Source organism: Monodon monoceros, unplaced genomic scaffold, assembly GCF_005190385.1.
Source record: "Monodon monoceros isolate NGI ecotype Baffin Bay Population unplaced genomic scaffold, NGI_Narwhal_1 Super_Scaffold_7, whole genome shotgun sequence".
In the NCBI taxonomy this organism is placed as follows: domain Eukaryota; kingdom Metazoa; phylum Chordata; class Mammalia; order Artiodactyla; family Monodontidae; genus Monodon; species Monodon monoceros.
In genome coordinates, this window is record NW_021703784.1 from 3,945,879 (window position 1) to 3,968,377 (window position 22,499).

At 44.4% G+C, this 22,499-nt stretch overlaps 1 protein-coding gene and 2 long non-coding RNA genes across 8 annotated transcripts in view; 1 reads left to right on the forward strand and 2 right to left on the reverse strand.

Moving 5' to 3' along the window:
• Positions 1-7,901, reverse strand: part of LOC114886662 — a 39,018-nt gene extending 31,117 nt beyond the window's left edge. The window contains exon 1 of the long non-coding RNA XR_003791385.1: positions 7,815-7,901. This is a non-coding gene — a long non-coding RNA (uncharacterized LOC114886662). The remainder of the gene's footprint in view (positions 1-7,814) is intronic.
• Positions 7,902-7,945: 44 nt separating this feature from the next.
• On the reverse strand, positions 7,946-16,918 carry LOC114886794. The gene is made up of 3 exons (XR_003791430.1): positions 16,512-16,918; positions 15,462-15,625; positions 7,946-8,012 (listed from the first exon to the last, which is right to left on the reverse strand). It is a non-coding gene; the product is annotated as an uncharacterized LOC114886794 (long non-coding RNA).
• Positions 16,686-22,499, forward strand: part of ZBTB44 (zinc finger and BTB domain containing 44) — a 71,190-nt gene continuing 65,376 nt past the window's right edge. For 4 of the 6 annotated variants that reach the window (XM_029207801.1, XM_029207804.1, XM_029207806.1 and 1 more), the window contains exon 1: positions 17,326-17,581. The gene's annotated coding sequence lies outside the window, so the exon portion shown is untranslated. Of the gene's footprint in view, positions 16,800-17,157; positions 17,582-22,499 lie in introns of those variants that run through there. The other 2 variants (XM_029207802.1, XM_029207807.1) reach the window with 2 other exon arrangements.

The window sequence follows — 22,499 nt, forward strand, 5'->3', positions numbered from 1 at the left end:
GAAGCTACTGTATCCTCTATATCTCCACTTTTCTTTCATAGTCTCCATCCTTTCTGTTTGTGCAATCATTTGGATAGTTACCTTTTGGCTATGTTTCACTTCACAAATCATTCATTAATGTGTTAGTCTATAGTTTAACCCACTTATTCAGTTTCCATTTCAATAAAAATGTTTTTCATTTTGAGAAACTCTATTTGGCTCTTCTTCAAATCTACCCAGTCTATTTTCAGAGTCTTGTTTTCTCATTATGATTTCTATATCTTCTTTCATCTCTTTAGTTAGTTTCAAACCACTTATTTTATAATCTTTTCAAGACTGTTTTATAAAAACAAGGTTTCAGAGTTCTAACTCCATTGATAGAATTAGATTTGGATAAATCTCTGCATAATGGATCATTTCCCATGTGGTTTGGAATTTTGAGTATAAGTTCATCTTCAGTAGAGATTAGTTTTCCCATGTGAGTCTCCTGGTTGATGGAGGTATACTACATAGTGACTTTATATTTGCATCTTCCAGGCACACAAAGGATTTCACTGCCCAGGATAACAAACTGTCCAGGACCAGCCTTTATACTAATATCTCCTCTTCAGGAATCCCATTAATGAAAATAAGGAAAATTCAGATTCAAAATCTGAACATGGGGCAGAAATACATTTCCTTATTACTCCCCTGGGAAGTCTGTAGTTTTCACTGAGATACCGGGGGTAATTTTATCAGAGTCCTGGCTTGATTTAGGGATCTCAGTTCCAGCTTCTTGCCTTCTTCTCTCTTAAGGCTCTATCTCCTATCCTTATACAGGTGTTGTGAGCCCAGTACCTAATCTCTAAAGTATATACACTGCTTTGCTATCTCCCTGACCAATGAATCATGTTTACAGATCCAGATTTTAGCTCCTCTTTCAATTTTGGCACCAGGAACACCATTTCTATGCCTGTGCAGTGGAAAGGGGTAACAGAGATCCTCACTGGCTCATTCTGCCATGATGTTAAGACTGGCAGTCCCCTTACATTGCTACTTCATTAATAACTCTAATTCCTTCATCTCTCCATTTGTCCAGGAACCTTACTCCATTCATGGCTATGGTGCCAACCCTAACCAGACTGGAATCCACAGTACACCATTCAACCATTCTACTTCCTACAACCCACCTGTAGACTTCTTTTATTCTGCCTCACCCATGTGGCAAACACTCAAGATTGGATCTATCTGAAAATCCCTTTTCTTATAGCAAGCCTATGATGAACACAGTGCAAGCATGGACTTTGGAGTAAAACAGCTAAATTTGAATCCCAGCTCTGCCATTCACTAGCCAAGTAACCCTGGGCAAGTTATTTAACTTCTCTAAGGCTTCATTTTTCTCCAGTAAAATGTAAATAATAATATGTATCTCAGAGTTATTGTAAGAACAAAATAAAATAGTAAAGGCAAAGCACTCAGCACAACTCCTGACACTTTCAATAAATGTAGTTATTATTAGATTCTGGAGAAAATCTCCAGATTTTCACCCTCAGCAAGACCCTCTGTGGGGCTTGGGGACCTCGTTTGTGAGGCCTTTCCTATTTCCCACAAGTGCTCTTGCAAATCTGCAACATTCTCTTCAAGCCATGCACCACAACTCTGACCCAGCAGGTAACTTTGCTTCCTATCTAGATGAAAACATTGAGAGTATCAGATGCCTTCACCATCAACTTACTGCCCTCATGAGAGCCTTGTATCAAATATGGTTTTTCATTTCTTTTTTGAGTACATGTTGTGTGCCAGGCAGTGTTTTACGTCCTGTGTATACATCAGTGAACAAAAGAAACAAAATTCCTCCCCTATATAGTTTACATTCTACTGGCAGAAAAGAAAACAATAAAATAAAATAAGTAAATTACATTGTATCTTAGAAAGTTTTCAGTGTAATGAAGAAAAGTAAACTGCTGGCAGGATTACAATTTTAGATAAGGTTATCAGGAAAGTTCTCACTGAAAAGGTGGCATCTTAATAAAGGCAGTGAAGGAATGAGGAAATAGAAAGTACGGGTAGAGACATGCCTGGTGTGTTTGAGAAAAGCAATGACGCCAGGTTGGCTAAAGAGAGGTGAGTGAATAGAGCACTGTGGGAAGTAAGGTCACAGAACTAAGGAGGGTTGAGATTGTGTAGGGTCTTGTAAACCATTACCAGGACATTGAATTTCACTTTGAGTTAGATGGAAAGCCTTTGGAGGATTCTGAGTAGAGGGATGACTTGAGATGTTAATATTTTAATGGCACCTCTCCGCTGCTATGTTGACAACTGGCTGAAGAGATATAAGAGCAGACTCAGGGAAACTAGTTAGGAGGTTACGGAAATAATACAGGCAAGAGATGCTGGTAAGTCCTATCAAGGTAGTAGCAGTGAAAGTCGTGAGAAATGGTCAAATTCTGTATATATTTTGAAGAAAGTGCCAGTAGTGTTTGTTAATGCACCGAATGTGGAGTGGGAGCAAAAGAGAGGAATCAAGGATGATTCCCAGATTTTTTGCCTAAGCAACTAGACGGATGAAGATCCAACAAATTAATGAAGAAGTACTGAGGGGATTGGGTTTTAGCGGGTAGGATAAGGATGATGAGGAATTTAGTGTTGGGCACGTTAAATCAAAGATGCCCACTTGATTTTCAAACAGAGATGTCAGGTAGATTACCGGAGTTTGACATTCGAGGGAGAAGCCCAGGCTGGAGATATACATTTGGAAGTTGTCAGCATATTTAAAGCCATGAGACAGGGTGATATCACCCACCAAGGGAGTGAGTGCAAACCTACTCTGCAAACAGAGTAGGTCCAAGGACTGAGGAGGAGACAGTAAAGATGATTAGCAAAGGAGACTAAGACAGGGTGCCTAGAGAGGTGGGAGGAGAGCTGGGAGCGTGTGGTGGTGTGTCCCAGATGTCAAGTGAAGAGCATCCCAAAGAGGCAACGATCAACTCAGCCAGATGGCACTAAGTGAGGCGAGGATGGAGCATTGACCGTTGGCTACAGCAATCCAGAGGTGATCCGTTACCTGGACAAAAGCTGTCTCAGTGGAGCAGTGAGAGCAGAAGCCTAACTGGAGTGGATTTAAGAGAGCTAGCTCAAATAGATACTTGTACGTCAATGTTCATAATAGCATTATTCACACTAGCCAAAAGGTGTTAACAACCCAGATGTCCATCAGTAGATGAATGGATAAACACAATGTGGTACATACATACATACAATGGAATAGGAAGGAAATTCTGATATGTACTACAAGCTGGATGAACCTTAAAAACTTATACTAAGTGAAATAAACTAGACAAAAAAGGACAAATATTGCAGGATTCCACTTATACGAGGCATTTAGAATGCTCAAATTCATAGAAACGAAAAGCAAATGGTGGTTACCAGAGGCCGGGGTGAGGTACTGGGAGTTATCGTTTAATGTGTACAGAGTTTCTGTTTGGGATGATTTAAAAGCTCTGGACAGTTCTTGACGTGGTCATGATTGCACAACAGTGTGAACGTTCTTAGTGCCACTGATCTGTACGCTTAAAAACAGATAAAATGGCAAATTTTATATTATGTACATTTAACCATGCAACAACAAAAAAAATTTTTAAGGGAAAGAATTGGAAACAATGCAGACGAATCTTTCAGGAAGTTTTGCTGTAAAAGGGAGCAAAGAAATGGGGCAGTAGAAGGAGAAGGAAGAGGTCAAGAAAGAATTTAAGAAGGGAGAAATTACAAGTTGCTTTGATGCCAGTTGTAATGATCCTGGTAGAAGGGGGGAAATGATAATGCAGAGAGCAGGGAGATAGCTCCAGTGGTGTTACTGAGTTAGCAAGAGGACATGGCTTGGTGCCAGGTGGCAGTGAGGCCTTGCTGGCAGCAGAGGAAGGGGCAGTCTCTGAAGGAAGGGCTGGGACTTCCCTGGCAGTCCAGTGGTTAAGACTCTGCACTTCCACTGCAGGGAGTACGGGTTCCATCCCTGGTTGGGGAACTAAGATCCCACATGCCGCGAGATGTGGGCGGGGGTGGGGGGAACAAAAACACGAAACAAAATGAAGGAAATGCTGGGAGCAAGAGAGTTTCAACCACCCCACAGGAAGGAAGGCAGAGTCCCTGGATCCACACAGTGGGGATGGGTGGGTAGATGTGGTGATAAAGAGTCTGTCAAAATTCTCTTCTGACTGCTTTTCTTTCCTTTCTGATATAGGAAGGATGGTCACTGTGGTAGACAGAGTAATGGCCCCCCAAAGTTGTCACATCCTAATCCCTGGAACCTGTGAATATTAACTTACATGGTCAAAGGGAATTTGCAGATGTGATTAACGGTAAGGACCCTGAGATGGGAAGATTATGCTGGATTATCTGGGTAGGCCCAATCTAATCACATGAGTCCTTAAAAGTGGAAGAGGGGAATGAAATACTGCCACATATTACAACACGGAGGAACCTTAAAAACACGCTAAGTGAGAGAAGACAGGCACAAACGAGCATGTATTGTATGATTCCACTTAGATGAAATGTCCAGAATAGGCAAATCCATAGAGACGGAGAGTAAATTAGTGGTTGCCAGGGTTTGGGGCTGGGGAGAATACAGGGTGACTGCTAAAGGTACAGGGTTTCTCTGGGGGATGATGAAAACTGTTCTGTAATTGGTAGTGGTGAAAGGTGCACAATTCTGTGAATATACTAAAGATGACTGAATTGTACACTTTAAATGGGTGAATTGTATAGTATGTGAATTAGATCGTCAATAAAGCTGTTACTAAAATCAAACAAACAAAACTGGAAGAGGGAAACAGAAGATTGCATCAGAGCAACATGTGACAATTGGTATAGGGTCAGAGAGTTGCTGACTTTACAGACAGGAGACCATGAACCAAGGAATGCAGGTGGCCTCTAGAGCCCAAAAAAACAAGGAAATGGGTTCCCCCCTTGAGCTTCCAGAAAGGGACACAGCCTTGCCTACACCTTGATTTTAGCCCAGTGAGTCCTGTGTCGACGTTTCGACCCACAGAACTATGAGACAGTGTATTTGTGTTGATCTCAGCCACTACATTTGTGGTCATTCATGTTATGGGTCATCAACAGTGAGTGAGAGTAAAGAAGAGTTATTAGAGGTTTGACAGGAGAGGAGACGTTAGGAAATAGTCCTGTAGGAAAGCAAAAGAGTGAACTGACTAGGAAAATAGAGCACGATTACCAGCCAGTGTTAAAAACACACCTAAGGGAGTTGGGAACTTCTTTTCCCCCATCTAGATGGCTACTGTGGGAAGTCTGGTTTTTTATTACCCACAACTGGGCAATATTTCATTGATTGTTTCATCCAGCGAGTGGATGCTCAGAGTAAGCAGGAGGTGGGAGACGGGAATCTGTCGTTTGCTTGGCTGGACTCAGTTTCTGGTCTCAGTTTCGTGGACACCCAGCAGTCTGAGTGCGAGTCACTAAACAAGCCCACAACCTTCTCTGGTACTCAACAGAGGAGTGAGCAATCTGTCCCCACACTGGAGGGAAGACCCACTGGGTCAGACATAGTGAGAGGTGGCATGTCAGCCTCCAAAGTGGCTCATAAGTACAACATATTGTGCTCTATGGGTGATTTAAGAGATCTTCCAAGGTAATTTCTACACCTGATTTTTAATATTTGTAACGTGTTTGTTGTATAATTTAGTTATTTTCCATGTTTACTATAGAAAATAAGACAAAAAAACAAGGCGGCTAGATGAAACCGAGTATAGAAGCCAATGGCATGCGAGGAATGTTGGAGAGATATAAAAATAAGTAGAGCATACATGTTCTGAACTAGATAGACAGGGAAGGAAGGACCAAGACATACCAAATATTCCTGATTCACTAAATATATGTGAGATACACCACGCATCCAATGTTTATGAGCCACCCATCGATGATGCCCTTCTGACCCCACTTGTCCTCTGCCCAAGAAATGTAGGTGAAACCACAGCTATTGGACTTCCCTGGTGGCGCAGTGGTTAAGAGTCTGCCTGCCAACGCAGGGGACACAGGTTCGATTCCTGTTCTGGGAAGATCCCACATGCAGCAGAGCAACTAAGCCTATGCGCCACAACTAGTGAGCCTGCGTGCGGCAACTACTGAAGCTTGCGCGCCCAGAGCCCGTGCTCTGCAACAAGAGAAGCCACCGCAACGAGAAGCCTGCGCACTGCAACGAAGAGTGGCCCCCGCTCGCTGCAACTAGAGAGAAAGCCCGCTCACAGCAACGAAAATCCAACACAGCCAAAAAGTAAATAAATTAATTAATTAAATAAAATTACTTGAAAAAAAAAACAACACAGCTACTCATCAGGGTAATTGATGAGATACAGGTATTTGCCAGGTATACTTGCCCCTGCATCATTCCAATAAACAAGTGTGTATGATGGCCCTATGTACCTTCAGTCTATGGGATCCCCTTGCTCAGACGCAATTCTGATTCCCATAAAGCCCCACCACCAGAGAGGAAAGCTAACACAACAGGGGAAAAATGGGAATATGAACATTGTATAATCCAGACTCAGGTAGTATGGCTCTTCCACTGTGCTTGTAGCTTATCCAATGTGTGTTCACACACCCCACCTTTCCCCTTACTTCTCACTATGTGTTTTAAAATTTATTGATAAACTGTGAGATTTGAGCTTCTTAGTTTGGTCTATGCACTTTTCTCCTCTGCGGCCTCTGGGATAACTGCCTAATATGGGTCTTGGAGATTATCACTGGCCCAAGGTAAATTCAGCATCAGGAGCTGACTTTAGTATCTTTGCAAACGATTGTGACTCTACTGTTTTGAGAGTGATTAAATTTGTCATTTAGCCGATAGGTTGCAAAACTGTGTGCAATCATATCCAGACATGGTCAAACAGAGATTCTGGGAATCAGAGATGGATGTGGTAGCTAGCTATGTCTTTGAATAGTTTCTCATTGAGGAGGCAAGGTGTCTGTTGTCCTATGTGGGAAAAGTGCATTATGTTGGACAAGGGAATTTATGATACTGGATGTATGGGAAGAAATATGTGTGTACCCTCTATGAGATTGCCTGCCTGGCATTCCCCCTTCTTCTGGAAATTGCCCCTTTGCATCCACATATCTGGCATAGAAGTTGCATGTTCTTAATGATGCCCATCGCGTTGATTTTGGTTTGGTTGGTTTAGGGATGAGTACCTGACCTGACCTAAGCTAATAAGCCCCTTCTCTGGAATTTTTTAATTTAGGACTCAAAGAATTGAGGTCAGTTCCTCTCCAGTGTAGACATTTGTGTTGTTGTTCTTACAGACTGCAGTATACTAGGGTTTTAACCTTATATCTGGGGTTCTAGAGCCAGTTTGCTTAGATTTCTTATTTATTTATTTATTTATTTATGGCTGCGTTGGGTCTTCATTGCTGCAAGTGGGCTTTCTCTAGTTGCGGCGAGCAGGGGCTACTCTTCATTGCCATGCGCAGGCTTCTCATTGCGGTGGCTTCTCTTGTTGCGGAGCACGGGCTCTAGGTGCATGGGCTTCAGTAGTTGCGGCTCACAGACTCAGTAGTTGGGGCTCTAGAGTGCAGGCTCAGTAGTTGTGGCGAATGGGCTTAGTTGCTCCGCGGCATGTGGGATCTTCCTAGACCAGGAATCGAACCTGCGTCCCCTGCATTGGCAGGCAGATTCTTAACCATTGCGCCACCAGGGAAGTCCCCAGATTGCTTAGATTTCAATCCTGACTCTGACATTTACTATCTATGTGAACTTACTCTCTCTGCAGTTCCTTACCTGTCAATTACAGGTAATTATATCTACTTCATAAGGTTATAATGAATATTAGAAGAACTTAGGAGAGTACCTTGTTCTCAATAAATGTTCGTTATCGGGCTTCCCTGGTGGCGCAGTGGTTGAGAGTCCGCCTGCTGATGCAGGGGACGCAGGTTCGTGCCCCGGTCCGGGAAGATCCCACATGCCGCGGAGCAGCTGGGCCCGTGAGCCATGGCCGCTGAGCCTGCGCGTCTGGAGCCTGTGCTCCGCAACGGGAGAGGCCCACGTACTGAAAAAAAAAAAAAAAAAGTTAGTTATCTTTACTCTTTACAAATCGAGACAAATGTTTTATTTTTCCCAAATCTGACTTCAATTCAATGTTATTCAACATTTATTTTTTGCACACATACTATATTACGAGCGTTAAATTAAGCTTAGGAAAAAATATGGTACCAAAATAGACATGGTCCCTGACTTTTTTGATCTTATAGTTTAGTGGGGGAAGCAAATATTAAACAAAAAACCACAGATGTAATACAAGCTATAAGACTTGCTATGAAGGACAAGTAGAAGGTGGTATAAGAGATTATAACTGGAACACCAATCTAGCCTTCCTTAAGAAAGCAATGTAAGAGTTAGTAAGGGAAGAGGATATTGGAGAAAGCTTTCCAGGTAGAGGGGTCATCAAAAGCTTTTTGAGGCTTGGATATAGTGAGAAAAGGAGGAGGAAAATAGCAGGAAATGAGGCTGGAGAAACAGGCAGGGACCAGATCATTCAGGACCTTGCAAGATGAATAGGGCACTAAAGGTTCAAGATCTTGGAGGTTAGGTTAAGGATTTTGGATCAGGATGGTGGCAGTTGAAAATGAGAGTCGACAGGGTTAAGAGATAGTGAAAGGGAAAGAATCAAGCATTTATCCTGCTTTCTTACATGAACTATACCAACGGGTAATCAAATAATTGAAGAGGGGTGATTTCCCTTGTAGAAATATTGCAGCTTCTAAATGAAGAATGATTGAATTATATCACCATTTTAAAACTCCTAATGAATGAATTGATGCAGGCATTATTCATCAACAGCTGTTAACACTACAAAAAGAGAGACAAGCACACACTGTGTGTCTCCTAATGGAAAAATACACCACCACCTAGGAAGGTATCCTGCCAAAAAATTAAACACGAATCTGATAATACATCTAGATCTTACTACCAATTTATAGAAAATAACAGAGGACAAGGTAACACATTAAAGTATGCTGTGGGGATGCAACTGACAAAATCTGGATTGTGGCAAAAACTAAAGGACAAACAACTAACTTCCTTAAATTAAAAAAAAAAAAAAAATACTAGGAGTTCCCTGGCGGCCTAGTGATTAGAATTCTGGTCTTTCACTACCATGGCCCAGGTTCAATCCCTGGTCAGGGAACTGAGAACCCACACGCCTAGCGGCATGGCAAAAAAACCAAAAACCAAAAACGGGAAAACAAAGAAAGAAAAAATAAATACAGAGGACTTTCAAAAATGTACCAACCCAAAAACAATCTAAAAAAGAGTGGATATATGTACATGTATAACTGATTCACTTTGCTGTACACCTGAAACTAACACAACATTATAAATCAACTATACTCCAAAAAAAAATTTATTTTTTAATTAAGAAAAAAAATGTACCAACCAAACACAGTATAGCTCCTCACTGAAACATTTGGTTAAAAAAAAAAAAAAGGAACATTTATGAGTCTATTGGAAATGTGTATAGTAACAGGATATTTTATGACATTAAGAAATCATTGTTATTTTAAATTTGTGATTATGGCATTGGGAGTTTTTTTTTAACTCTTTTAGAAATACAGACTATTTACATAGAAAATCATATGATACCTGGACTTTTCTTCAAAATAATATGGGAAGGGGAAAAAAATTGAAGGGGGTATGGATGAGGCAATGTTGGCCATTGACTGGATTCGGGGGCTTGAGTGTTAGGTACATGTTTATATATTTTTAACTGTCCTTTCTATATTTTATATGTTTGAAATTCTCCACAATAAAGAAGAAGGGGGCTTCTCTAGTGGCGCAGTGGTTGAGAGTCTGCCTGCTAATGCAGGGGACACGGGTTCGAGCCCCGGTCTGGGAAGGTCCCACATGCCGCAGAGCAACTAGGCCTGTGAGCCACAACTACTGAGCCTGCGCGTCTGGAGCCTGTGCTCCGCAACAAGAGAGGCCACGGTAGGGAGACGCCCGCGCGCCGCGATGAAGAGTGGCCCCTGCTTGCCACAACTAGAGAAAGCCCTCACACAGAAACGAAGACCCAACGCAACCAAAAATAAAATTAATTAATTAATTTTAAAAAAGATGTTTATATTAAAAGAAATTTGGAAAGCAAAATTGACATAATTTAATAATAAATCGAGAGAGGGAGGTGTCAGAGATGACCCTGGGTTCTGATTTTTGTGCCTGGTTGTAAAATGGCACCCTTCGGTGATCAGAAAACAGTGAGCGAGAACACTGTCTATAGAAGAAGGCCACTAGTCTATCTTGGACATGTTGAGTCTGAGGTATTTCTGAGACAACCAAGCAAAGTGGAACTAGTAGGCAGTTAGACAGGCGCATCTGGAGCTGGGCAGAGAGATATGGGCTAGCAGTGTGCATTTAAGAATCAATGGCTTGGGTGGTCCAGTGGTAAAGAATCTGCCTTCCAATGCAGATGTGGGCTCGATCCCTGCTTGGGGATATAAGATTCCACATACTGCAGGGCAACTAAGCCCACGTGCCACAACTACTGAGCCCACGTGCCACAACTAGAGAGAGAAAACCCACGTGCCACAACTACTGAGCCCACGTGCCACAACTAGAGAGAGAAAACCCACACGCCACAACTAGAGAGCAGCCCATGTGCCATAACTAACACCCTTTGCAGCCAAAAATAAAAATAAGTAAATTTTTTAAAAAGTGCATTAAAAAAAAAAAAGAATGGCTCACAGAGTTTAGACAGGTCTGCCTGGGCACCAGTTCTTAAACTTGAGCAAGGGTCTGAATTACCTGGAGAGTTCATTTAAACACAGATCGCTGGGCCACTACCCCAGAGTTTCTGAATCAGTAGGTCTAGATATGACTTAAGAATTCACATTTCTAACAATTTGACAGGTGACACTAATGCTGCAGTCTGGAGACCACATTTTTGAGGCTCACTGGTCCCGGAAGATAGTATAAACACTAGTTCTCAACCCTGCATGCACATTGAGAATGTCAGCAAAGACAAGGGAGAGAGTGTTTCAAGTTTGATCGAGTACTCAACAAGTCCAAATGCTGCTCAAAAGTCCAGTGAGATGGGGAATTCCCTTGCGGTCCAGTGGTTAGGACTCGGGCGCTTTCACTGCCGTGGGCCCGGGTTCAATCCCTGATCGGGGAACTAAGATTCCACAAGCTGTGTGGCACCACCCCCCAAAAAAAAAATCCAGTAAGATGAGAGTGCAAATAAATATCCTCTGGATTAGCAACATAGAAACAATTGGTGACAGTAAGAAGGTAGAGTGAAGGGAAGATCAAATTAGAGGGGATGAGAAGTAAAGAAGGAGAAGCAAGAGCAAAGAACAGTGAGTGCGGATAATATTTAGGCTTGAGAAGTCTGGCTGTGAATCCTGTGAAGAGGAAGAAGAATAGTGTTGTGGTGGGAGGTGAGGTGGGCTGAGAGCAAACAAAAGCATTAAGATCAAATCACTGAGGCCAAAGCACCGCCTTCTTCCTTGAATTAAAAAAAAAAATTAAACCACCAATTCCCCATTTGAAGATGAGCTGTATTTCAACAGTTGCATCTTAAAGATCTAACGAGTCTTCAAAAATCAAAAGGATGTTGTGACCAGATTTGACAATTATGAATAAAGCTGCTACAAACATTAAAAAAAAAAAAAAAATCGAAAGGATGGAGTTTTTTTTTTTTTTTTTCTTTTTTTTTAAACATCTTTATTGGGGTATAATTGCTTTACAATGGTGTGTTAGTTTCTGCTTTATAACAAAATGAATCAGTTATACATATACATATGTTCCCATATGTCTTCCCTCTTGCGTCTCCCTCCCTCCCACTCTCCCTATCCCACCCCTCCAGGCTGTCACAAAGCACCGAGCTAATATCCCTGTGCCTTGCGGCTGCTTGATGGACTTTTTTTTTTAAAGGATGGACTTGGGGCTTCCCTGGTGGCGCAGTGGTTGCGAGTCCGCCTGCTGATGCAGGGGACACGGGTTCATGCCCCGGTCCGGGAAGATCCCACATGCCACGGAGCAGCTGGGCCCGTGAGCCATGGCCGCTGAGCCTGCGCATCCGGAGCCTGTGCTCCGCAACGGGAGAGGCCACAACAGTGAGAGGCCCGCGTACCGCAAAAAAAAAAAAAAAAAAAAAGGATGGACTTTAATTGTGGATATTCTGGCATCTTGGAGAAGAATGGGTAAGTCTACTGAAGCACAAGCTTCTTCCCTGACATCACAGGTCTTGGGAAGTTGCCATTCTACTAACTGATAAAATTGGCCCCCATATTCATTTATTTCATTAATCATGATTCATTCCTTAAACATTTATCAAATACCTATTATGGGCTAGACACTGTGCTAGGCTCTGGGATTAAAGTGGTGAATGATAATAGGGAACTACAGTGGTAATTAGAAGAGTGTTGGAGAAATGCAGGGAGCTCTAAGAATCTATACCATGGGATCTAACACAGTCAGGGGAAACAGGGGAGGAGGCCTTGAATGAGTGGTTGTCAGAAAGAGAGCTGAATTCCATTTATATGAAACGTCCAGAATGGGCAAATCTGTAGAAGCGGAAAGTATACAGATTAGTGGTTGCCTAGGGCTGAGGAGTTGGGGAGGAAGGGAGAGTGACTGCTAATGGTAAGAGTTTCTTCTTGGGGTTACGAGAATGTTCAAAAATTGACTGTGGTGATGACTGCACAACTCTGCATATACTAAAAAACACTGAACTGTAACACTTTAAATGGGTCCATTGCATGGTATGTGAATTATATCTCATAATGTTCATGTATATTGTTAAAAAAACAAAATTCATCTCAGTAAATTTGAAGATCTAATTCAGTTTATTCGATTCCTGAATCAGGTAGCATCCCATCTAGCAGTGAGAAGTGTGCTCTGAGGGGCTGTACAAAATGGGAGGTTTTATAGGAAGAAGTGGGGGGCAAGGGATGTTTAATAAAAGAATAGAAAGGATTATTTTTAGGCCAGGACACCTTCTTCTGTGGGGGGAAGTGACAGCAAGGGTTTCATCATGCAGACTGCATCTTCTTCCTGGGGCGGGATGGGGTGGGGAATGGAGAGGGTCCATGTGACAGATTATTATTATTGCTGACCAGAAACTTCCAAACTGGCTGATTAAGATTACATTCCCGGTAAAGGTCGAAACTGCAATTAGGTCAGGTATTAAATCTAGGTTTGGTACCATGGGCTTTAGCAAAAGTGACATTTGGGCTTGTGGTTTTTCTCTTTATTTTATTATTATTATGTTAATTATTTATTTTTGGCTGTGTTGGGTCTTCCTTGCTGCGCGTGCGGGCTTTCTCTAGTTGCAGGGAGCGGGGGCTACTCTTCCTTGCGGTGCACGGGTTTTTTCACTGCAGTGGCTTCTCTTGCAGAGCACGGGCTCTAGGCTCATGGGCTTCAGTAGTTGTGGCACACGGGCTCAGTTGTGGCCCGTGGGCTCTAGAGTGCAGGCTCAGTAGTTGTGGCACACAGGCTTAGTTGTTCTGTAGCATATGGGATCTTCCCAAACAAGGGCTCGAACCCATGTCCCCTGCATTGGCAGGCGGATTCTTAACCACTGAACCACTGGGAAGCCCTGCTTTTTCTCTTTAAATACATATATTATGTAGAAGAGATGTGTGGATTGAGAGGAATTAGCTAAGGAACAATGTATACATATACAGAGGGAGTAATGTGTGCACTGGAGGAAAGAGCGTGGCATTTTAGAAGATGTGAAAAAAAAATCTGCATCTGGCATGTTCCTTGAAAGAGTATAATGAGAGTTGAAGCTGAAGCTATGTATTGAACAGGCCCACATTTGTAGCTGTGAAAGCCATGGTAAAAGTTTGAGATTTGATCCTAAAAACAATAGGAAGCCATTGTTGTGTGATAAGATCACTATGCATTATAACTCCAGCTACCATGCAGAGAATGAAGAGAAGGGGGCGGGGTATATTCGGGAAACCAGGTAGGTGGTATTACAGTTCTCCGGGTACAAGGTATTGGTTGGTGTCTTAGATTGTTAATGCAAGTTCGTGTGCCCGATGCACAGTGAGGCCAAACAAACTGAAACATCGGGGCCATGCAAGGAGATGAGGAGGCTCTTGCCCTAAAAAGCCCGGGGATTAAAAGCCAGGGTGGCAGGGGGGAGCCTTAGGGTATGTGATCAGCTTATCAGCTTATCAATTCTCTGATTGTCTGATGGTGAGGTAGCAGGGTGGTGTCACAGGGGTTAACATTATCAGTCCTTAGGTTCCAGGAGGCCTGGGGCTATGTGATCAAGGTTAGCATCTTCCATTTGTTGGAGAGGGGGTTTTTTTTACATCTGCAAAACAACTCAGGAAATGTGCATCAAATCCACTATTATCTAGGTACTTCAGAGAGGAGGAGGATCTGGGAAGGGAAGGCCCCATGGGGTCCTGCTTGGTTACAAGATTAGGATGGTGGTCCTAGGAATGGACGAATTCAGTAGGACTTGTTGATGGGTTGGAACTGAGATGTGGAAGAGTAGTGAAGTAGCCAAGCTGACATGCTCAACTGGATGGATGATGAAATGGGAATACTAGAAGAGGTGCAAGTTTCAGGGTCGGGGAGTTAGACTAATTTTGTTAATATAGTTGGAATGATCTAATAGGGGAGCAAGGCTGCTTTGTGCAGTAGTGAGTTCTCCTCTATTGGAATTATCTGAGTTGGACTAGAGATCTTTCAGTTAAGTGTCCAGTGTTCTTGCTCTGAAATAAGTTGTGGACTAAGTAACTAAGTTCCCATTCAGTCCTTACGGGCTACCACAAGCAAGTGCCATTTCTGCCAGAATTTGGCCCCCCCGAACAGCTCAGGGCTGAAATAAAACCCTCTTCGCCTGGAATTTGAATTCCTCAGAATCACCTGCACCAGGTTAATAATTTAAGGTTCCTCATAACTGTCTCTGTTTGTTTGTTTCACCTGTGTGCAGGACTCTGGTTTCATAAAATCCTCCCAGCAGTATTATTTAACCTAGTGTGGAAAAAAGGTGTATATATTCCGGCCAAGCCAAGGGCAAGTCTCTACTAGCCCAGGAGAAAGGGGGAGGCTGCGGGTGCCACAGAAAGTGGCCCTGCCCAAAGCCAAAACAGAGGAGAGGACTCCTACAAAGTTAATCTTTTTATATCTTCTCACACCCTATCCAACCATCTAGCCCTGTGCCCTTAGGGTCCCACAGCCATTGGGTGGTTAATTTATCCTCCAGTCCCAGGGAGGGGGTGGGGTGAGAGGATGATAATTTTTAAATATAAAATGAAAAACAGAAAAGTACAAAAAGGGAGGAAACGGAGAAAAGACAAGAGAGTAATACAAGAAAAGCTGTATTTTGTGCCAGGGCTGCCACCTCAGTCCCCTGGGAAGCAGTAAGGACTTGCCTAGAGGTCCCTTATCGACTCTCCGATTAAATGCCCTAGGAGAGGTCCGCGGGATTTGTTTGACTGCTTTATTCCCACCCTGATTCTTCTCCAGGTATTACCTTGTGCACCTGCTCTAACACACACCAGGCCCTTCCTGAGACTTGCTCTGTCGCTGCTGTTCCCCTTCCAGGGTAAGCATTCCGCCTTCTTTTTCTTCTCCTTCTTCAAATCTCAGCACAAAACTTTCTGGGCCTCATTCGCATCTTCCTGACTTTCCTCATCTCTGAAATGGGAATAATAAAAATGATGGTGGGAATAACAGCAAAACCTACATATTACGATTGCTGTTAGAATTAAACATTATATATACTTGAAAATCTGTTGGAAACCGCAGAAGACTATACAATTTGACGTTGCTTTTTATGGCCTTTAATTCTCACATAGATTTCAGTGGCTAGAAAGAGGGGGTGCTAGGGTGCTTGGGTGCTTGTCTCTCAGTGAGATCAAGGCAAGACGTTGCCAAGTGTTTCAGAACAAAACGCCACTCTACTTCAGACGGGGTGCCGGCCACCTTGAACAAAGCCCTTTGGAGAAGTTTTTCGGTGCAAAAGCTGAAGGCATGGGAAAACACAGCATGCAGCTGAGGAGCCCCCCGGGCGCTGCAGGCCGCACCCCCTTGGCCCCAGCGCGGCCGGCCGACTAGCCTGGGGCGCGCTTCTGCCAGCCGCCCAGGGCGCCCCTCCGGGCCACCGGGCCCCGTCCGAGCGCTCGCCCGCCCGCCGGGCCGGGGACGCTAAGGCTTGGAGTCCTGGGAGTTTTAACACTTTACGCGATTTTGCAGTTGACCGAGAACTCTCAAGCCCCCCGCATACTCCGTCGCCGGAAAGCCAGGTTACTGGCGGTGGAACCAAATGTGACTCCAGGTGCGAAAGGAACAGGCATATTTGGGGAGCGGCTCTAGGTGACCCCGTGTTGGGGGAATAAGATGGATTTCTCCAGTCATTTCAAAACCGCACCTCCCGCCGGGTGGCCCAGGGAAATTCTAGAACAATTCTCGGGCGCCGAGAGGACGCCCCGGGCTGCAGAGGCCGCAGGGAGCCGGACACCGGCCGGGCTTGGCTGCCTGCGGGGAGGCGGGCGCGGGAGCCGGCGGCGCACGGCATCCTCACCTGTCCGGGGCCGCCTGTCCGCAGGCCTCAGTTTCCGCGTGTGAGAAATGGGCTGACTACCAGCTCACCCTCTCACCGAGAGAAAGCGTCTGGGGTGTTCCGGTTCAGCGCCGCTACAGAAACCACTCGAGAAAACAGGAGTTTGTTTCGGTTTTAGTTCAAAGAAGGAAAAAAAAATGCAAGAAGCGTGCACCGTGCGCAGAAATGCTTGTCAAGGTTAGCGGGAAGCCTGCTGAGCGGACGGGCAGAGGAAGGGCGAATTGGCCAGTGCCTAGGCGGCCTGTGAAGGTAACTCTACACGTGTTCACGAAGGCATGAAGATGCACTGCTCCTGTCAAAACCCGCGGGTGCGTCGGGAGACCGAACTCGAGCGACGGCGACCGGGAGCAGCGTCCTCTGCGCCTGCGCAGTACCCGCGTTCCCCCCCGCCCCGAGCTCGCGCCCCGCCCCCGAGCTCTCTCCGCCCCGCCCACTTGCCCTCCCCCTCCCCAGCCCGGCCGCCCGCGCAGAGCATTGTGGGACACAAACAAAGTGCCCCCAAACAGGCTGGAGTGAGCGGAGCGGCAACCGCGGCGGCGCCGGCCCGCACGCGCGCGGCGGCGGCTCCCTCCCAACCTCCCCCTCCCCTCCCCTCACTCCCCTTCCCCTTCCCCACCCCGCCCCGCCGGGAAAACGCGAGCCGTCGCCTCGCTCCCCAAACCGCCGCCTGCCCTCGGCCAACCGCCCCCAACGGCCGCCCGCGCGCGGTTCGCCGGGGCCCCTCGCTCCTCCCCTCAGGCCCCCAGAGCGCTCCCCTCCCGCCGCCTCGCACTCTCCCACCTCGCAGGCACGCCGCTGCTCGGGGCCGCCATGCCCCTGCCGCAGGCTGTCCACGGGCCTAGGCGCGGCGGCCCGAGATAGGGTCTCCTCCGCCTCCCGGGGGAGGAGAAAGGGAGCGGGCCGCGCGCTCCGCCCCCTCCCCCCGGGCTGCCGCCGCCACCGTCGCCACCACCCCCTCGCCGCCTCAGCCTGGCGGGGAGGAGGAGGAGGAGGAGCAGCAGGCCTCCGGGCCCTGGCACCGCCGCCCGCAGGTAACGGGGAGGGGAGGGGAGGGCCGGCCCCTCTTCGCCGCCCGCGCCCTCGGGCGCGCCCTCCGAAGGGCTGACGCCGTGCGTCCCCCATCTGGGCGCTGGACGGAAGGGAACGCCTGGTCTCCTCACCCCCTCCGCGCCGGGAGACACCCCGCAGGGTCCCCTCAATGGCATCTGAGCCTTCGGGAAGGAGACTGGCCTTGGGTCCCGCCGTCCAGGAGAAATTGCCCCGATCTCCCAGGACGCCCCGCATCCGCACGCGCGTGTGCCCAGCACCCTAACCCCGAGGAGGCGGAGTGTTAGCGTCTCACCTGGTCGAGCCCGCAGCGCGAGACCCACTGTTCCCTCCTCTCCCCTGCTGCTTTTTTTCTCTGGTACTGGGAAGAAAAGGTTGGCACTTCCTTAAAAACCAAAAAATGAAAACCTTTTTTTCTTTCCTATCTGGGGATCAGTCTGCATCTAGTCATTTTCTGCTGGCCTAACCAGAAAAGGGTTACCTGCGAATGAAATGACGAGTACGTTAGAACTGATGAAAGGAAGCATGCTTGTGAGTTGTATGAAGGTTAACCAGAATTTAGAGTAAAGCCCAGTAAGTCTGCTTTATTGGGACTGACTTATAGAAATGAAGGCCAGAACTTACATTTTTTTCCACGTATAAGTAGATTTTCTGTTGGTTAGGAAGATACTCTCTTTAACTTCCACTTATTTTCTTACTGTTTTATTCGGATAAGCGGCTAATACCAAAAGCAGACTTCACAATTTGATAGATACCAGTTGTTTGGGTAGGTAGCTTTTTTTGCCTAGAGTGTTTCGGTCGGAATTATTGCATTTAAAAAAATATTATGTAAATCTTTATTTATACAGTTACCCCCATTACTTCACTTTCACTGTCAATGGATATTTAATTTTACCTAATGTAGCTTCCTAATCATGGAATGTGGCAATAATGAAAGGAATGTTTTCCTGTAGTCTTGTATTTTAGGATGATTGCATTAATTATGAAAACCAGATTTACTTATTGTGTGCAACACTGCTAGGCATTTTACATATCTGATGTGATTTTATTCTCAGAACAACCTAATGACTTAAGATATTATTACTTGAGTTTTACAGATGAGACAAACACAAGTGATATTAAGTAACTTGCTTTAGGCCACACAACTAGTTAGTGATAGAGGTGAGATTTGGATCCAGATATAATTCCAGTGTAGATGTGTTTTCTACCATTCCTCTCAGTACAGGTACACTTTTTTTAAACTTAATTATGAAAAATGTCAGTCTCTTTGAAATTGAGGGGAAAATGCAGTGAACACTCCAGTACCTAGATTCAGTGATTGACATTTTTGCCATTTCCCCCCTCTCCTCCCTTTCTGTGTGTCTCAATATGTAATCATTTGAAAGTAAATTGCCAACTCCATGACACTCCAGTATTTCAGCATGGTTTCCTAAAACTAAGGACATTCTAACCCCAGTATCATTATCAACACCTTTCTAAATTAACAATCCATATGCAAATTTCCTTAGTATGCCAAGGTCTCTTTTGGGAAATCTACCCCTGACCCCAGCATTGCATTTGTTGATTATGCCTCTAGTCCTTTTTTTAAAAGAGGAGTACCCATCTTTTTTTATTCTGACAATTAACCAAACCATTTGCTTTATGCTCCCACTTCTGGGTTTGTCTGTTTCCTAATGGTGTCATTTAATTAATTCCTCTGTCGCCCTGAATTTCCTGTTACTGGAAGTTAGGTCTAAAGAAAAGCTTGAGTAGCTTAAGGAAAACTTTATTTGGCAAGAATATTTAATAGATGATGCTGTGTACTTCATGTTATGCCATTTAGGTGGTATTTAACGTCAGATTGCCACACTGTTAAGGATACTAAATGTGACCACTTGATCAAAGTGGTGACTACCAGATCTGTTATAAAGATGTGGTTTCCCTGTTCGTGATTTGTACGTGATCTTGGAGTAATTCCTTGACACCAAGCAAATACCTGTTTCTGCCTACCGTTTGCTCAGTGATTTTAGCACCCATTGATGACTCTTGCTTAAATCAGTTATTTTATTGGAGATTTTCTGTCTGGAAGATTTCCTTCATTAACTAGGAGTGAACTAAACTTCCTCCTAAAAATGCTAATGTCCTCCCTCCAGTTATCGGTATTCAGAGTAAAGAATACTGGGGCGATAGTCACCCCCAATGGTGGCAAATAAGGGGTTTTTTTTTTTTCTTTTTCATGGGGATAACTGTAACTGAGCAGGGCCCCATGGGGCCTTCCCAGGATGGGCCTTCCCCCAGATCCTCTGCTGTGGCTCCTCTCTGAAGTACCTAGATAATAGTGTTTGATGCACATTTCCTGAGTTGTTTTGCAGATGTAAACCTACCCCCCTCCAACAAATGGAAGATGTTAACTCCTTGGCGACCTTGAGCACATAGCCCCAGGCCTCCTGTTGCCTAAGGACTGATAATGTTCACCCCTGTGACACCACCCTGCTGCCTCACCATCAGACAGTGGGAGAATTGTGCACAAGCTGATCACATACCTCGCAACCTCCCTCCCTCACCTGGCTTTTAAAAGTACTTCGCCAACCTTCGGGGAGCTTGGGGCTTATTAGGGCATGAGCCACCTCATCTCCTTGCATGGCCCTGCAGTAAACCTTTCTCTGCTCCAGACTCCGACGTTTCAGGTTGTTTGGCCTCACTGTGTGTCAGGCACATGAACTTGTGTTAACAGTTTCACTATGGACTCATGGGTTTTAATTTATTCTTTTTTTTTTTTTTTTAATAACCATTACAGTCGTTTTTCTTCTTGATGATCTAACTGTCCCAAATTTGGACAGTAGGAACCTTTTCAAGCTGTCTCCTGTGTCTTTTTAATGCTGGGAGTGCTTTCTGGCACAGGATATCCCAGGCTTGCCTTGTTACTTTCCTTGTTCCAGATCTGGAATGGGCTGTTAATCTAAGGAGTCTTGGTTCTTTGTAGTGAGAAACGGTGTATAGAAACCAAGATCTGGATGTTTGGCATATTCATTGCTGCTGGAGTGTCACTATTTCTAGGCCCTTTCAGAGGGGAGAACTAAAAATGATTTTTTGCTTGTGAATCAAGTTCATAGTTATATATTCAATTCAGATTTAACGTAGCAGATTTTTCTTTAACTTCTTTGATTCTATATTGGTCTCTTTTGTCTTAAACAAAAATCTTGGTTCCTAATAAAATTAACATACTTGCCTTATCCTACTATGTATACTTAAAATCATTTCAAAATTATCATACCAATATCATTACTAACAATAAACTGAGTAAAGTTTAAGATTTCTTTGCATCTATTTTTGTCCTTAGAATATATTACATGAAGGCTGTATAATCAGAGTACTTACTGTGTTCAGAAGTCACTTGAAGTACTTTCCTCTGTTTGGTTATACTGCCAATTTGATACGGTTCATTGGTTTTTTTTTTTTTGTTTTGTTTTGTTTTTGCGGTACGCGGGCCTCTCACCACTGCGGTCTCTACCGCTGCGGAGCACAGGCTCCAGATGCGCAGGCCCAGCAGCCATGGCTCACGGGCCCAGCCGCTCCGCGGCATGTGGGATCCTCCTGGACCGGGGCACGAACCCGCGTCCCCTGCATCGGCAGGCGGACTTTCAACCACTGTGCCACCAGGGAAGCCCTGGTTTCATTTTTTATCTTAAGGTTTTCTTTTTTAAACTTTATTTTTTTTTTCAGAAAGAAACAACTTTTTATTGAAGTGTAGTTGATTTACAATGTTGTGTTAGTTTCAGGTGTACAGCAAAGTGATTCAGATATACATACCTTCTTTTTCAGATTCTTTTCCTTTATAGGTTTTTACAAGATACTGAATATAGTTCCCTGTGCCATAGGTCCTTGTTTATTTTATATTTAGTAATGTGTATCTGTTAATCCCAAACCCCTAATTTTTCCTCCCCGCTTCCCCCTTTGGTAACCTTTGGTTAACCTTTGGTAAGTTTGTTTTCTTTGTGAATCTGTATGTTGTAAATAAGTTAATTTGTATCACTTTTTTAGATTCCACATATAAGTGATATCATGTGATATTTGTCTTTGTCTGACTTACTTCACTTAGTTAGATAATCTCTAGGTCCGTATATGTTGCTACAAATGGCATTATTGTTTTTTATGGCTGAGTAATATTCCAGTGTGTGGAGGGGTGTGTGTGTGTGTGTGTGTGTGTGTGTGTGTGTGTGTGTGTGTGTGTTTGTGTTTGTATACACACATACTACATCTCTTTATCCATTCATCTGTCAGTGGACATTTAGGTTGCTTCCATGTCCTGGCTACTGTAAACAGTGCTGCAATGAACATTGCGGTCCATGACTCTTTTTGAATTATGGTTTTCTCAGGGTATATGCCCAGGAGTGGGATTGCAGGATCATATGTTAGCTCTATTTTTAGTTTTTTAAGGAACCTCTATACTGTTCTCCACAGTGGCTGCACTAGTTTATGTTCCCACCAACAGTGTAAAAAGGCTCCCTTTTAAACTTTTATGTTTGAGTATATAAAATATATACAAGGTTCAAAAGTCAAAGTAATATTTTAAAAGTATGCTTAAAGAAGACTCACCCAAATAAGTTTTTAAGATGAAGTGTTCTTTAACTTCGTCAACCCTTTTAATATCTAATCTCATAAATCTTGACTGCAGTGGGCAAAGTATGTTACTTATGTGTAGTGATATAGGAGTACTTTTAAATTTTGCAATTCAATTCCGATTCCTCTGGCAAAGAGAAAGCACTAGACTAATCTTCAGAGGTGAGCAGAGAAGTAGATTTCAAGCTTGTTTTTTTTTGTTTGTTTTTGGTTTTGTTTTTTGGCGGTACGCGGGCCTCTCACTGTTGTGGCCTCTCCCGTTGCGTAGCACAGGCTCTGGACGCGCAGGCCCAGCGGCCATGG